Source organism: Primulina huaijiensis, chromosome 1 (genome assembly GCF_012295235.1).
Source record: "Primulina huaijiensis isolate GDHJ02 chromosome 1, ASM1229523v2, whole genome shotgun sequence".
NCBI lineage: Eukaryota > Viridiplantae > Streptophyta > Magnoliopsida > Lamiales > Gesneriaceae > Primulina > Primulina huaijiensis.
Window position 1 is genome coordinate 19,398,964 of NC_133306.1, and position 10,420 is coordinate 19,409,383.

Below are 10,420 nucleotides of genomic sequence, written 5' to 3' on the forward strand. Positions count from 1 at the left end.
ATGTCCATGGCAATCTCGGCCTCTTATGGGCTTGACTTTGCTCTGAGGCGGAATGGAAGGAATAGTTTCCCCTCAATGTTTTGCAATCTTCGGTGTTGTGATAACACACCTTATGGAGAGTCCAAAAACCTCTTTACTCAGATCGGGATAATTGATGGTCCGGGGCCAGATCCCTACTGCATTCCTGAACCTCTCTGTCTCGGGTAATCTTAAGAGGCACGTGGTGAGAGAAGTGTCCTGGATTATTCTTTCTCTGCCCTTTCTCCTCGGGCCTAGCTACCCGGTCTCCTCTTTCTTTTCTTCCAGCTTCCCTCTTCTGCTTCTGGGCTTCCTCCATGTTGATGTATTTTTCTGCCCGGGATAATAAGTCTTCGAAATCCCCGGGCACTTTTTTGGTCAACGACTTGAAAAATTCACCCTCCCTCAAGCCTTGTGTGAATGCCGTAGTTTTTGTTTCAGTAGCGCAAGTAGGTACATCCAAAGCCACTCTATTAAATCTTTTACTATAAGCCCTCAAACTTTCATCCAGGTTCTGTTTGACTTCAAAAAGACTAAAAGCGGTCTTCTTGTATTTCTTGCTGCTACTGAAGTGATGTAGGAACACCTTCTGGAAGTCTTTAAATGAAATAATACTCTGAGGGGACAGTCCCTCAAACCACCTTTGAGCTGAGTCCACCAAAGTGGTGAGGAACACTTTACACTTGATTCGATCTGTGTAACAGTGTAACATGGCCATGTTTTCAAACCTGGCTAGGTGCTCCTCAGGATCCGCATTGCCATCGTAATCTTTTACTTTGGCGGATTTGAAGTTCCCGGGAAGAGGTTCCGGAACAATGATATCGGTAAATGGGCAACCCTTAGCAGTAGCTCGAGAAATGCTACGACTCTCCAACTGCCCTTCCAGAACTTTCATGTTCTGTCTTAACTCCAACAACTCCTCAGCCACGGTAGGTGATTTGGATCCAGCACTAGACCCCTCATCCTCTCCTCTCACTTCCTCCTCCCTCAACTCTTGCTCTTGCTCCTGCTCGTTGATTTGCACATCTCCGGGTGGTGTAACTTGACGAGAAGTTTCTCTCCTGGCCACAGCCTTCTCCACCGCTTCGGAGATTATTCTTGCCAACTCCTCCGGGGTCATGGTAATAAGATTGGGTCCCGTGGGAGGAACACCCTCACCTTGCCCCGAAGTACGCGCATTATCCCCATGAGCCCGGGAATTTTCTTGGTTAGTTCTTCGAGTATGAGCCATATCAACGCCTTAATCTCAAGTTTCCCACAGACGGCGTCAATGATGTGACTTCGTTGAAATGGATGAGCCGGGTAAGGAGCTCCAACGGGTCAAATCAATAATTTATAGTTTTTNTCTGATGACTTAAAGGACACTCCAAGCCCAAGTTGTTCTGACAGATTAGACGTCCTGTATCAATCATACTCGAGTATGGTTCAATTCTCGAGGTGGCTCGGGCAATTGATTACCCGGGTACTTATATGAGAGCTCGGGCGATGATTGCGCGGGAGACCGGGCTGTTCGAAGAATTCTTGGGAAACATGTAGTGCTCAGGCTCTTGATAGTGTCCGGGTCGTCAACGACCCGGATTCTTATGGCAACGACCCGGATCCTTATGGGGGTATCATTAACGTATGTATATACTTCGGCCAATTTCTAGATTTTTTTTTTAAAAATCATTAGACGTTTAGGGTCGTTTCAATTTGGGAGCCTTTTTTCCTCTTCGAGTTCTTTCCAGAAACTTTAGGGCGAGTAAGGCTAGAGCATGTGGCATCTGGGGGTGGTTCTCTTATGCTAACTCCCTTCGGTATAGGAGCTATAAGAAAAATAGAAGATAACCCTTTTCTAGAGATGGTGGATGGGAGTGTTGTTGGTTTGGGGTCAGCTGGTTGGGGTTCTGTTGGCTTGAAGACCTAAATTAGAGGAGCGTTGTCCGTGAGATTTGTTGGGGAAAGACTGGTCTCGGAGGAAAGTTTAGCTATGGTGGCTGTCTTCTTTGACATTTTCAACTTGATGGTTTGAGCTACATTTTTGGCTGGAGGAGGAGTGGGAATAATAGTAGAGCCCTCATAGGCTGTCTTCTCATAATACCTCAAGAGGACCAAATTTTTTTTCTGTTCGCAGCTTCTTGGGATTCCCTCAATTCTTTATTCCTAGTGGCAAGAGTGTCAGCATGAAATTTGGGAGGCAGAGCAAGAGCATTCACTCTGTCCAATGTCTTAAATTTATTCCGTTCTTGGGAAGTAGAAAGAGGAACACCCGAAACTTCAAAATTTTGCTGAGTTGAAGAGTAAAACCAATAAACTTTTTCCACGATCATTTCCACTAGTATTTGGAACAGAACGGAAGACCAATTGGCTTTGATGTTAGCATAGATAATAGTCATCACCAAGAACTTCTCCTTGGTAATAGCATCGAAAGACTCGGCTTTAACCTACAGAGACTTGGAAACAATGTAATCAAGAACTTGAAAGTTTATCCTCAGTTCTTTCTTCTTGCATGAGGCAGTAAGGAGTTATCCTGAAATAGAAAATGCCTTCTTCATTTCATTTCAGAAATTTTAGATTTGGACACAGCAGAGAGATCACAGAGACCTTGAGGTGGAAGCTGAAACGATGAAGCAAACAAAGCCTCGTCAATAAGGACTCTCTTTTCATCCAGAGTGCAAGAGATTTGATTTTCGTAGGTCACAGAGGCTTTGGAAAAGAATTCTAGCAGAGTGTCATTGTAAATGATAGCAGGAGCGCTTAGAAAGTGTTGAAGTCCATAAGCCTCCAAAGATTTGAACATCCCTACAAAGACAGTGTCTTCAAAAGTAAATGTAGTCAAAGTTCAATTTGTTAACATTAATCTTGTAATCGGCCATTGCTTCTGCAAAAATTTGGATGAATCGAATTAAAATATTTCAAGAATGCAAAATATTACAGAGAGAATTTTGAATGCAAGAACACGGAGAATTGCAGAGAAATCAGTGAAGGTGAAATGAGGCGTTGGAAAACAATATTTACATCCAAATATGACAAAACAGAGACACGTGTCGACATATTTGTGGTTATTTTCAAAATTTAAATTTATTTTACGTTAATTAACAAATAAAAACAAAATGAATACATTTAAATTTAAAAAGAATAACCAATGATTGTCATTAAATTTTAATAAAGAAAAATTAATCAAGTTGTTCACATTATTTAATAACGTCTACTTGATAAAGAAGTGTAGAAGATCAACATACATCTAAATTCAGTAGACCCTTATGTTTTATCAGTGTGACAACCAACAAACGTTTAACATAATTGTATACTAAACAAAGTTACAAAATTCCCCATAAAATTATGCATGATTTCAGACAAAATTAAGATAAATCAATTAGTCCTAAAATATTACGAGAATATGAAAACTTAGCATCGAGTAATGGTTCGACGAAGATATCAGCAATCTGTTATTCAATAAATACATATTTCAATCTGATATATTTCTTCATAACGTGATATCTAATGAAGTGTTATATCAATGTTCTTGGTTGTTGAGTGCAACAATAGATTGTATGTGATTACACTTACACTTGTATTATCACAAAATTTAGGTGATTCATAGGTATCTATTCCATAATCTCTTAGTTGTTTTTGGATCCAGATAAGCTAAGAACGACAACTTCATGCATCCAAATATTCAGCTTATGTTTTTGATATAGCAATGGAATTTTGTTTCTTATTAAATTGTGAGAACAATTTATCATCAAAAAATTGGCAAGAACCGCATGTACTTTTCCTGTCAAGCTTACATCCTACATAGTCAGCATCTGATTATCCAATTAAATTAAATGTTGAATCTTTTGGATACCAAAAACTAACATTTGAGTTCCTTTAAGATACTTTAATATATGTTTTGCAACAATATGATGTGATTGCTTATGGTCAGATTGAAATTTTGCACAAATAAAAACAAAAACATAATATTAGGTATACTGGCCATTAGATAGAATAGCGAACCTATTAGACCTCGATATATTATTACTAAAATTCTCCAACCATCTTTGTCTAATTTAGTTGATGGACTCATTTGAGTTATTTCAACAGAGCATGTTTCCATAATATACTTTTCCAGTAATTCTTTGGTATAATTTACTTGATTTATGAAAATCCCAAATTCAATTTGTTTGACTTGCAATTCTAGTAAGAATGTCAATTCTCTCGTTATAACTAGGAAAGTTTCTCATACAAGCACAAGGTAATAGATTCAAAAATAATATCATCCACATAGATTTGTACAAGTAATATATTCTCATTTTTTCATAAATTTAAACAATGTTTTTATCAACAGAGTCTATAGTAAATTCAGGATCAATTAGAACTAAGATTGTGTATCATAACATGTCCTAGGTGCTTCTTTCAATCCTTACAAGTCTTTGTTCATTTTGAATACATCATAGGCAATGTAAGATCAAGAAAACCAGAAGATTGTTCAACATATACTTGTTCTTTTAACAATCCATTTAAGAATGTACTCTTAACATCCATTTGAAACACCTTAAAGTTCTTAAAGGAAACATAGACAAGAAAATTTTTAATGGCTTCTAGTCTAGTAACATGAGCAAAAGTTTTATCAAATTCTGTTCATTTCTCTTGTTTAAATCCTTGTACTACTAATCTTGCTTTATTTCTTATTGCTAATTCATCTTCATTTAGTTTATTTCTGTAAATCCATCTGGTTTCTATAACAGGTTGATGGTTAGGTATAGGTACTAAGTTCCAAATTTTGTTTATATCAAACTGATTTAACTTTTCTTGCATAACTTTTATCCAACTAGGATCAGTAAAGGCTTCATCTTTCTTTTTTGTTTTAAGTTGAAATATTGAAACATCATATATTCAAATCATTATTTTGCCTTCTATTTCTAAGAGGAGCTGAAGGATTACCTATTATAGGTGAAGGGGGCGAGTTTATTACACCTAGCAGGAGGATCAAAGCTATCCTCTGTTGATTGCATATCAACATCAATTTGTACTGGAAGTTCATTATGAGGTTCTTGGTCGATATGATTCTCATTCACATTGTTGTGATATCTGCTGATTTTCTCTTCTGGTTATAGATTAGGTACTTCGGGTTTAGAGAATTGAAAAGATCTTGTTGACACAATCACTTCATTGTTACTGTCTTCTTTATCTAAATGAATGTTTTTCATTCTATTACTTCGGTCCTTTAGTCTTGATTGTTCGGGAATACCATTTTATTCATTAAAAAACACATTAACTGATTCCTCAAAATTTTCTATTATTAAACACTCTAAAGGCTTTACTAACAACAGAATATCCTAAAAGAATAATGCTAAAGGTACAACCAAAATATCATACAACAATATTTTCGACAATTATATCGTGATATTTTGTTATTATATCGTGATACTTTACTATTATTTCATCAGATTTTGTATTGAATTTATTGTGAGATTTTGATAAATGAAATTTTTGTATTGAATTTTTTGTGTTGTAAGAATTGTTGTATAAATTTGGTTGTACAAATACATTACTCATCCTAGAAACAATCCGAAATCAGATATAACATCGAAAGAAAATAGATCAGACTTTTCATTATTATGAATAAAACACTTACATCCAAACACATGAAATAGGAAATATCAAGTTTCACATTATTCCAGATTTCATAAGGAGTTTTACCGTATTTATTGTTTACCATTGTTCTATTTTGATTATAACATGTTATGTTTACTGCTTCTACCCATAAACGTTGAGAAATATTTGAATCAACTAACATTGTTCTTGCAGCTTTTTTTAAAGTTCTATTTCTCATTTCCGCGACATTATTTTGTTGTGGAGTCCTAGCTAGTAGCAGGGTACTCATGACTGATTCCATATTCATTTAAATAGAGCTCAAGAATTTTGTTAGTAAATTTAATACGAAGATCACTTTGAATTGTATTTTTCATGCAAGATTTTTCATTTTGAGAACGTTTTATAAACTTAATCAGTTGAGCACTTGTTTAATATTTGTTGCTTAGAAAAACGACCCAAACCATGTGCATCAATTATAAGCATCTAGAAGATGACTTATTTATCTTGTTTCTAAAATTATATCTCATTTGTTTTCCTAGTTGACATGCATCATAAACTCTATTTTTCACATATTTTAGTTTTGGTATACAAGTAACCAAGTCTTATTTTCTCAGATTATTAATAAATTTAAAATTCAGATGATTTAATCTTTTATGCCATAGCTAGTGTTTGACATCATTAGAAGCAATAAATCATGTAGGATTGGCATGTTGACCATGTTTCCAATAATTTTTATATTTATTACCATTTATTGTTGTAACTAGTAATGTGTTGTTATAAACATATCATTAATTGTGCATGTGTGTTAGTGAAACTCTATTGAATATTTATTATCAAATAATTGACTAATAATAATCAGATTATAACCATTCTTTATACCAATAACACATCTTTAATGACAATGTTACTATGAATAATCTTAATCTTACCCAAGGTCTTACCCTTCGAGTTATCTCCAAAATTATTTTTGGTCAACTGTACTCAGTAACTTCTGAAAGTAGCTTGACATGTCATGTGCCTTGAACATTCATTTTTTAAGTACCAAATAGAAATATTGACATCAACATCGACCTTGGTTTCCTGCATAAACATATGTTATTAACTAGTACCCAATCTATTTGGCTCCTAAGCGGATTAGTTCTTTTGGAACCCACATTTGTACTTGCCTAACAGACCATGCACAACGTGTGTCCAATAAGGTTTTTGTAATAGGGGATCAAAACTAATTTCTATCGCAATGCACCCTATCATGTTGTTCCAACATGTTTTTATTGTCATCCATGCTATATCTCTTCTGAACATATCGGCTTTTCTGGAATTGGTGATGTCTAGCCTTCATCAAGATATGTTTTACTGAGATTGATCCTCTGCTGGATCCAGTCAGTTGGGAAAATTTTCTCTCGAGATGGACATAAACAAGTCCAAAATGACTTTCTTTGTTCGTCTGATTTATTGACTTTTCAAATTAAATTTCAGGTTCCTTATGGTAATAAATCACACTGAATCTTTTAAAGTGATGTGTTTTCCTTTGCATGTGTTCAAATGCAATTGAATACTGGTTTCATAAGATGTGATGTCATTGTTACTAAAGCCAACCAGTCTTGTCTCTAGATTGTTTTTGTAATTGTTGCATCTTTTTCAAAGAAATAGAAGACTTGTTCCTCGCATTTACCAGCAATCATTTTTTTCTATCCCTTTTGAACTTCTGGTCACCCTTTTTTTAATATTCTATGTTTCTTTGAACCATCATTCTTTGTATTAAGACACTCAGCAATAAAGTTTCCTTTCTTTCCACAATTGAAACAAGCCATATCATTTTCAGATAAAACCTACTTGTAGCTTTTGTTCTGATTCTGAAATTATCTTTGATTTTTCTTCATAAATCTTCCAAATTTCTTCACCAACAAAAACGTTCCATAATTGTTGATTTGTTCAGTGGCCTTCTCAAGAACTAGTTCAACATTTGCTGTCAATCTTTTTGTTGGCTGGCTGGAGGAGGATTCTTCCTCAGTTCTTGTTGCTAACTCAAACTCAAATTATAAATTGGTCGTACTCGGAGCGTAACATAAATAGTACTAAATGCCACATGTCTTTTTTCTGTTTTCCAACATAGAATGCGGCAACTAATGTCTAGATTAATGATATGGAACGATCACAATAAATTTGTCTATATGCTCAAAACATCATCTGAATCATATGATTTGTTGATTATTGAGTCTGGCCAAATAAGAAAATGTTTAGGGTTCAACCGAGACAAAGGTTAAATAGGACCAAAAAATATTGAGGTCTTCTGAATAATCGCATCATTTACTTGTTTGCTAAGTTCTAATACTTAAGTATTTTTCTGTTAGCTACATTGCACTTATGTATAGAGTTTGTAAATTTATTTAATTTAAATATATTTATAAAAAGATCAAGAATGACAAAAGAAAAGTTTGATTAAAATCATACTCACGTGCTCCTTTTCTTTGAGTTGTTCTGTCTACACGTCTATAGGACATTTTAGCAGAAAAGTCTTATAGTTGAGTCATGTCATGTATAATGCTTGGGCCATCGTATTTTATATTTATAAATATATTAACTAAAATTTTACAAACATACAATTTCTATTTTGTATGGTAAGAAAAAAAATTATTTTATAGTTAGAGAAAAATCGGAAAAAGATAGAGAAATGTAAAAAATTACTAATAAACTCATACCAACAAATTTAACTAATACATATTATGAAAGATAAAATTGTAAAAAAAAAAAAAAATTTTGTGTCACATTGACCGAAGCTAGTTTGTATAATGTGCTAAGATTAATAATATAGTAAGTACTAAAAATGTTTACACTTGTGTTCTGTCATTTCATTCATATGATATAATAAATATGTAATGATGATTTTTTTTAATAAAAACTTATATATTTTATGATATCTATTTAAATTGAAAATACTTTATTCATCATTTGAGACCTTTGTTTATAGAGCATATTTACAGAGTTTGAATAGTTGATAAAATGATAAAACTAAATCTTATCTAAATAATCATGTACAATACTTTATCTATAACACTCTCTCTTAGATGATTATCGACTCAACAAATTATTTCTAAGAGATGTTGGGGCTCCAATGTTGTCTCGTTAAAACCTTGTCAGTAAAACCCAATGAAAAAAACCTGAACGAAGGAAAAAGAGTACAACAATAGATACCCCTGGATCTCAATCATCTAAGATCCTTCAACTGATGCATCCATATCCTTTGCACAAATTTCTTGAATGTTGAAGTTGGCAATTCCTTTGTGAATAAATCGGCTACATTGTCACTTGAGAGAATTTGACGAACGTCAATATCACCATTGTCTTGAAGCTCATGTATATAGAAGAACTTTGGTGAAATATGTTTTGTTCTATCACCTTTGATATAGTCTCTTTTTAATTGTGCAATGCAAGCTGCATTATCTTCGAATATTACTGTCGGGCTATCTTTGGTTGTTGGCAACCCACACGATTCTTGAATATGTTGTGTCATGGATCTCAACCACACACACTCTCGACTTGCTTCATGTATTGCAATGATCTCAGAGTGATTTGAAGACGTCGCTGTTAAGGATTGCTTCACCGACTTCCATGATATAACAATGTCTCCTCGTGTAAACACATAACCTGTCTGTGATTTAGCTTTATGTGGATCAGAAAGATATCATGCATCTGCATATCCAACTAAAGAAGACTTTGATTTTGTCGAATAAAATAATCACATATCAGTTGTACCACGAAAGTAACGAAATATGTGTTTTACACCATTCCAATGTCTTCGGGTTGGACATGAGTTATATCTTGCTAAAGGATTAACAGAAAATGCTATATCTGGGCGAGTACAATTTGCGAGATAATAACACCCCAATCGCACTTAGATATGGTACTTCTGGACCAATGATTTTTTCTCCATTTTTAAATGGTCGAAAAGGATCTTTGTTAGCATCAAGTGATCGAACAAACATTGGTGATGCTAATGGGTGTGCCTTGTCCATGTAAAAGCGCTTCAATATTTTTTCTGTATATGATGATTGATGAACAAATATTCCCTTTTGTAAATGTTCAATTTGAAATCTGAGACAAAATTTTGTCTGTCCTAAATCTTTCATCTCAAACTCATTTTTCAAGTAATTGGCAGTTTTAGTAAGCTCTTCTGGAGTGCCAATAAAATTTAGATCATCAACATATACTTTCACAATTGCAAAACCCTATCTGATGAGTTTTCACTTAACTTCATATTCACGAATATCATTATCTTTATTCTTCTCAAGCTCTTGGGTGAATGCGAAGAATTTAGGAGTAATATGTTTAGTTATGTCGTTTTTTATGTATCCTTCTTTCATTTGAGTAACACATTAAACATATATTCGTTGTTTAGTTAGTGTCACAATGAAACGTCCTGCCCTTTCTTATTGCTTTAAAAGTACTAGAATTTTTTTTTTTTTTAACCTCACATAGCATTCAGCCGAACCATAAAATTTCATAAAATATTTTTGACATCATTTTAAAATAAACAACCAACTAACATTTTTCTAAATCTAAAAATAACATTTGAAAAGTATAGCCCATACTATAGCCTCTCAAAAACCACTCATAATCATGATAAAAGTCATAAAATCTTTTAACATAAATCATAACATATATGCGGAAACTAGAGTCGGTCCTTGGGTCATGTGCACCTCCAGTCCAGTCGGATCAACCATCAAGACCTCCATTAGCATTATCATGATAACCTGCATCCATCACACCTAGTGAGTCTAAAGACTCAACACACCATAATCTTTATAACAAATAATACATATAAAACCACATGCAACAGTGAAAA